Genomic DNA, 8,079 nt, shown 5'->3' with positions numbered 1-8,079 from the left:
GCTCCACACATTAACCCCATTTATAAAATAACATTTTTTTAAATTCAGAAAAAATGAGTGATATTTCCCACTGAAAATGTACATGGGTGTGAGGTGCAGAGGGCAGTGAGAGGGTGGGATATGACTGGATGTCTTACAATCCTTGTGTAAACTAAGTGGTATGTCAGGCAGCCATCTTGGATTCATCACAACAAAATGAAGAGAGAAACCCCCACTGAGGTTCTTGAGTTTGGCTCTGTTAAAACTAGCTGTGCCTCAGGTCTAGATTTTATAAACATAGGGTTGCTTGAGACAGCTGAGGATTTAAGCTTACATTAACCTGGGATGATAGATTGTGTGTCTGTGTTAAATGTGTGTTATCCAGCTCATACTGTGATCTACTGTACAGTATGTCTGTGGGTTAACACCTGTGAACATCAATCCAGCGCACCCCACGGGTTTAGCAACAAGGTGGTGTGTGTGTGTGTGTCCATGTACAGTATGTCTGTGGGTTAACACCTGTGAACATCAATCCAGCGCACCCCACGGGTTTAGCAACAAGGTGGTGTGTGTGTGTGTGTCCATGGACACGTGTACAGTATGTGTACGTACGTGTGAAACATACTAGTAGAAGAAACCGTAAGAGAGCGCTAAAACAAGTTATGCGATGGAGTGACAAGGATAGAGAACAGGGATTAAATGACTGAATGGGGGGGGGGGGGGGGGGGGGGGGGGCAGGGGGAAGAGGAGTTGGAGGGAGGGGGCTAAAGGGGGGTCAGTCTCCAGAGAGGAGTCTTGCGATTACTTACTCACCACTCTCAGTATGGAAGGTAAAAGCGAATGAAAATACCTTTATATTCTGAGGCAGCAGCACCCACACCGCTCTGGCATCATGTTGAATTTATCAAGCTCCCTTCCCTCCCTGAAACACACACCGCTCTGGCATCATGTTGAATTTATCAAGCTCCCTTCCCTCCCTGAAACACACACCGCTCTGGCATCATGTTGAATTTATCAAGCTCCCTCCCCTCCCTGAAACACACACCGCTCTGGCATCATGTTGAATTTAATAAGCTCCTTTCCCTCCCTGAAACACACACCGCTCTGGCATCATGTTGAATTTATCAAGCTCCTTTCCCTCCCTGAAACACACACCGCTCTGGCTGGCTCATGTTGAATTTATCAAGCTCCTTTCCCTCCCTGAAACACACACCGCTCTGGCATCATGTTGAATTTATCAAGCTCCTTTCCCTCCCTGAAACACACACCGCTCTGGCATCATGTTGAATTTATCAAGCTCCTTTCCCTCCCTGAAACACACACCGCTCTGGCTGGCTCATGTTGAATTTATCAAGCTCCTTTCCCTCCCTGAAACACACACCGCTCTGGCTGGCTCATGTTGAATTTATCAAGCTCCTTTCCCTCCCTGAAACACACACCGCTCTGGCATCATGTTGAATTTATCAAGCTCCTTTCCCTCCCTGAAACACACACCGCTCTGGCTGGCTCATGTTGAATTTATCAAGCTCCTTTCCCTCCCTGAAACACACACCGCTCTGGCTGGCTCATGTTGAATTTATCAAGCTCCTTTCCCTCCCTGAAACACACACCGCTCTGGCTGGCTCATGTTGAATTTATCAAGCTCCTTTCCCTCCCTGAAACACACACCGCTCTGGCTGGCTCATGTTGAATTTATCCAGCTCCCTTCCCTCCCTGAAACACACACCGCTCTGGCTGGCTCATGTTGAATTTATCCAGCTCTCTTCCCTCCCTGAAACACACACCGACAGGCACAAATGAACAAACACACCTACGGGCATACACTCAGACATATATTTATCTGCATGCACGTGCACACAAACGCATACACACGAACGCACGCACACACGCACACATTGATAACATTCACCATATACATTATTGTTTTATTCACAAATCCATGGCCATGTAGGGTCAGCCTGTTACTACTTAGCCATAGTGACAGATACTATTTAAACTAAAGTCAGTAATCATTGTTAATTAGTGCTTCTCTTACTCCCACAGACTGGATCCCTGTAACATGCGTACCTCCTGCCAGTAAGCATATCTCTCCTTCTCATTCACTCATTCAGTCTCTCTCTCTTTCCCTTCCTTCCATCTTTTCATCTCCCCCACTATATTATCCTCCTGTCCTCCGAATTCCAGAGAAAGTGGTGTTGAGAAAGACCAGGCCTCTCCTCTCCAACAGATCTTTCTCTATCTCTCTCTGTCTATCTCTCTATCTCCCTTAACCTCTCTCTCCTTTGCCCTCTCTCTCTCCCTCTCTCTCTCTCGCCCTCACTCTCTCTCAGTGTCTCCATCTCCCCTTCTCCTCCCTCTGATACACACACACCTACATACACACTGGAGGTTATTGGGCCTATGTTATTGCCCACCTCAGAGATACCATAGCCTCACAGATTTACATAGGATCTGTATAGATGGTTTATTTAAGCAGTAAGGCCCGAGGAGGTGTGGTATATGGCCAATAAAAGTGGAGGAGAGATTGACTTCATCACTACTTTTATTTATGAGAGGTATTGACATCTTGAATGCACCGAGCTGTCTGTCTAAACGACTGGTGCACAGCTCGGACACCCATGCATATCCCACAAGAGGTCTCTTCACAGTCCCCAAGTCCAGAACAGACTATGGGAGGCACACAGTACTACATAAAGCCATGACTACATGGAACTCTATTCCACGTCAAGTAACTAACGCAAGCAGTAGAATTAGATTTAAAAAACAGATAAAAAACACCTTATGGAACAACAGGGACTGTGAAGCCACACAAATATTGGCACAGACACACACACACACACACACACACACACACACACACACACACACACACACACACATACGATAACATACGCACTATACATACACATGGATTTAGTACTGTAGATATGGTGTTAGTGGTGGAGTAGGGGCCTGAGGGCACAGTGTGTGCTGAAATCTGTGAATGTATTGTAATGTTTTAAAATTCTATAAACTGCCTTAGTTTTGCTGGACCCCAGGAAGAGTAGCTGCTGCTACAGCAGCTATTGGGGATCCATAATAAATCCAAATCCAAAATCCAAATATACCACGGCTAAGGGCTGTTCTTAGGCACGACGCAACGTGGACTGCTTGGACAAAGCCCTTAGCCTGGTATATTCGCCATATACCACAAACCCCTGAGGTGCCTTATTGCTATTAAAAACGGGTTTTTATTTTTTATTTATACCGTTTTTTTCTCATTGAGATAATATCTCTTTTCCAAGAGAGACCTGGTCCAATAGCAGCAGAGGGAACAACGTTTCAGACAAAACAACTTACATACACTAAAACAACATTAAACTATATATAAATAACAAATAAACACACATACAGTACAACAATTACATATTATATACGTTACCAACGTAATTATATACTGTCTGAAATACCACGGCTGTCAGCAAATCAGCATTCAGGGCTAAAACTACCCAGTTTATAATGGCCCTATAATGGTCTAATCATGAATGCTGATTGGTTAAAACCACATTCCAGCCCGTGTCTATTCCACAAGTTACCACCTGTAATACGTCTGTGTGTAGCTGGTGAGATGAGTCTGGCACAAGACAGCAGATATGAGTAATGAAAGCAATTTTACTCAATAATATAACAATACACATCGTAAAAATACAAGGCCACAAATACGGACCGCAATACAAATAAACAATTACTCACAAACAAACACGGGACCCAGCTTCCGACAGGCAGGTGGAGGGGCAGGTGGAGGGTCGAGAGCCAGACCCGGTCCCTCCGCCTGCCCTGCCGGAAGCTGGGTCCGCGGTTTGTGGGGCCATTCAAAGTCCTGAGGAGACAGAACGAGGTATGTTATAGGTTACAACTTCCCCCTGATTACCGTATTAACCCCTCGTTCCATGTGTCTCTCCGCAGGCCGGTGGTGGCTGGTCCACTCCAGCAGTCTGAGGTGCGGGAGGTTCCTCTGCTCCCCCTGGACATCAAGGGGGCCCCAGCGTATACTGTTCGAGCCGTCCTGGACTCGAGGCGTCGGGGCGAGGGCCTTCAGTACCTCGTGGAGTGGGAGGGGTACGGTCCGGAAGAGAGATGCTGGGTGCCGGTGGAGGACGTCTTGGACCCTTTGTTGCTGCGGGAGTTCCACCGTCTCCATCCGGATCTCCCTGCGCCTCGTCCTCCGGGTCGTCCCCGAGGTCGGTGTTGGCGCGCTGCTGTAGCCACGCGTCAAGGGGGGGGGGGGGGTTACTGCCACGACTTCCGCCGATGTCGGGATACGGGATACGCAGGAGAATCAATAAGGAAGAGACTGATTCTCTCCTTGTTACCCTCCTGAGTAACCATGTCTAGTGGAGCGGTGGCCTCCCTAATCAGCCCTGACCCTAATGGTTGACTATCTAGGGCGTGCACAGGGAAGGGCATATCCACAGGAACAAGGAGAATCCCTAAACTATGGGCAAATGAACGGTCAATCAAATTCCCAGCTGCGCCTGAATCTACGAGCACCTTATGCTGGGGATGTGGGGAAAACTCAGGAAATGTAATAAACACATACTGTACATGTGAGCAACAGGGGGATCTGGATGAGCCTGGTGCCGACTCACCTGGGGTGACACAATAGTACCCTGCCTGCTGCCTCGACTCCCTGAGGAACCCCCCCCCAAGCACCTACCAGCAGTGTGCCCTCTGCGGCCACAGATGGTGCAGGGAATGACCCCTCCTCCGGTCGCCCTAAGCGCAGCACCTCCCAGCTCCATGGGCATCGGATCAGAGGTGCTGGGGGATGGAACTGACGGTCCCCGATCCGGACATCCGCGCGTGGCCAGCAGGTTGTCCAGCCGGATGGAGAGGTCCACCAGCTGGTCCAACGTGAGGGTGGTGTCTCGGCAGGCCAACTCCCGATGTACGTCCTCGCACAGACTGCACCAGTAGTGATCGATCAGGGCCCTGTCGTTCCATCCTGCGCTGGCGGCTAGGGTCCGGAAGTCCAAAGCGAAATCATGCGTGCTCCTTGTCCCCTGCCTCAGGTGGAACAGACGCTCGACCCTGACGCTCGACCCTCGCCGCTTTTGGGTCGAAAACTGCCCGCTGGGACTGGGTGAAGGAGGAGTGGACCGTGGACCCTGCTGTAATGAGGCTGGTGGAGGCGTTGGAAAACTTCCTTCTCTCTCCCATCTATCCATCGTCTGCAGCACGCAATCCATTGTGGTGCCCGGATGTTGTAACAAGGTCGCGTGCTGCTGGACTCGCTCTTCGACCGAGAAAGGGGGGCCGTCTGCTCCCGCTAACTCCATTTCAGGTGAGTAATTCTGTAATGCGTCTGTGTGTAGCTGTCTGGCGCAGGACAGCAGATATGAGTAATGAAAGCAATTTTACTCAATAATTTAAAAATATACGTCGTAAAAATACAAGGCCACAAATACGGACAAAGACAAAACAAATGGAAAATAAAAAGTGGATCGGCGATGGCTAGAAAGCCGGTGACGTTGACTGCTGAACGCCGCCCGAACAAGGAGAGGAACCGACTTCGGCAGAAGTCGTGACACCACCAGTTAAATATATGCATTAAAATGCCTATTTACTCTCTTCCATCTTACTGCGCAATCCACTGTCTCATCAGCCCAGCCAGGCAATTTATAAACTTGATCTGCACTATGAAAAGCATCTACACATCATCTCACTTTTAGACAAACATTTCGTTTTCAACATTGGAGATTTATATAAATCTTGCTTTCTGTCTCTCCTACATTTGCAACATTGTTTCAATATTCAAAATCGATCTCCTGCTGTCCTATAGTAATGAAAGTGTCGGGAGTCAAGGAATCAGCATCATTTTCTATATACACTGCTCAAAAAAATAAAGGGAACACTTAAACAACACAATATAACTCCAAGTCAATCACACTTCTGTGAAATCAAACTGTCCACTTAGGAAACAACACTGATTGACAATAAATTTCACATGCTGTTGTGCAAATGGAATAGAAAACAGGTGGAAATTATAGGCATTTAGCAAGACACCCCCAATAAAGGAGAGGTTCTGCAGGTGGTGACCACAGACCACTTCTCAGTTCCTATGCTTCCTGGCTGATGTTTTGGTCACTTTTGAATGCTGGCGGTGCTTTCACTCTAGTGGTAGCATGAGACGGAGTCTACAACCCACACAAGTGGCTCAGGTAGTGCAGCTCATCCAGGATGGCACATCAATGCGATCTGTGACAAGAAGGTTTGCTGTGTCTGTCAGCGTAGTGTCCAGAGCACGGAGGCGCTACCAGGAGACAGGCCAGTACATCAGGAGACGTGGAGGAGGCCGTAGGAGGGCAACAACCCAGCAGCAGGACCGCTACCTCCGCCTTTGTGCAAGGAGGAGCAGGAGGAGCACTGCCAGAGCCCTGCAAAATGACCTCCAGCAGGCCACAAATGTGCTTGTGTCTGCTCAAACGGTCAGAAACAGACTCCATGAGGCGTGGTATGAGGGCCCGATGTCCACAGGTGGGGGTTGTGCTTACAGCCCAACACCGTGCAGGATGTTTTTCATTTGCCAGAGAACACCAAGATTGGCAAATTCGCCACTGGTGCCCTGTGCACTTCACAGATGAAAGCAGTTTCACACTGAGCACATGTGACAGACGCCGTGGAGAACGTTCTGCTGCCTGCAACATCCTCCAGCATGACCGGTTTGGCGGTGGGTCAGTCATGGTGTGGGGTGGCATTTCTTTGGGGGGCCGCACAGCCCTCCATGTGCTCGCCAGAGGTAGCCTGACTGCCATTAGGTACCGATATGAGATCCTCAGACCCCTTGTGAGACCATATGCTGGTGCGGTTGGCCCTGGGTTCCTCCTAATGCAAGACAATGCTAGACCTCATGTGGCTGGAGTGTGTCAGCAGTTCTTGCAAGAGGAAGGCATTGATGCTATGGACTGGCCCGCCCGTTCCCCAGACCTGAATCCAATTGAGCACATCATGTCTTTCTCCATCCACCAACGCCACGTTGCACCACAGACTGTCCAGGAGTTTGCGGATGCTTTAGTCCTGGTCTGAGAGGAGATCCCTCAGGAGACTATCCGCCATCTCATCAGGAGCATGCCCAGGCGTTGTAGGGAGGTCACACAGGCACGTGGAGGCCACACACACTACTGAGCCAAATTTTGACTTGTTTTAAGGACATTACATCAAAGTTGGATCAGCCTGTAGTGTGGTTTTCCACTTTCATTTTGAGTGTCATTCCAAATCCAGACCTCCATGGGTTGATAAATTTGATTTCCATTGATAATTTTGTTGTCAGCACATTCAACTATGTAAAGAAAAAAGTATTTAATAAGAATATTTAATTCATTCAGATCTAGGATGTGTTAGTTTAGTGTTCCCTTAATTTTTTTGAGCAGTGTATTTACAATAACCAATCAATAGAAAATAGGTCAAACTAAACTAAATGCAGCTAGTTTCCAGTCTGTCACACCTCATTAGCTCATTGTTGTGGATGTATCCAAATAAATGTCACTGGAAAACTTCTTAAACAAACGCAAATGCAGCCACTTTGCTGTTATTCTGGATGCTTTTCGATGTGACTGTATGTTAGCCATAGTTGGCTAGCTAGCAAGCAAGGGATAAGAACGTTGCCAGCCAGTATAGCAATGGAACATTTAGAACGAATGACTGGGTCGCGTTCCATAGATACAGAACAAAAAGACTGAATGACTGTGTCACGTCTCTGGCAACCAAACCGATAGAACAAACGACCAGCCGGCTTGGGTAGCAACCCTAGATCTGTGTGGGGACTATATCTTGTGGAAGGATGAAATAGTATGAATAAATCGATCCAAATAACTTTTTTATTCAAATATGTAAATCATTATTTGAATATGTTGGTAGCCCGTTGTATAAAAGTGATAATGCCCTCAAAGCCGGTGTTTGGAGGATATATAGGCACAGTGCCAATATATACTCCAAACACCGGCTTCTCAGGCATTATCACTTAATTATAAACTGGGAGGTTCGAGCCCTGAATGCTGATTGGCTGAAAGCCATAGTATATCAGACCATATACCACAGGTATAACAAAACATGTATTTTTAC

The sequence above is a fragment of the Oncorhynchus kisutch genome, linkage group LG16 (genome assembly GCF_002021735.2).
Source record: "Oncorhynchus kisutch isolate 150728-3 linkage group LG16, Okis_V2, whole genome shotgun sequence".
In the NCBI taxonomy this organism is placed as follows: domain Eukaryota; kingdom Metazoa; phylum Chordata; class Actinopteri; order Salmoniformes; family Salmonidae; genus Oncorhynchus; species Oncorhynchus kisutch.
The sequence above is the reverse complement of the archived record's forward strand: the minus strand, read 5'-3'. Positions refer to the sequence as shown.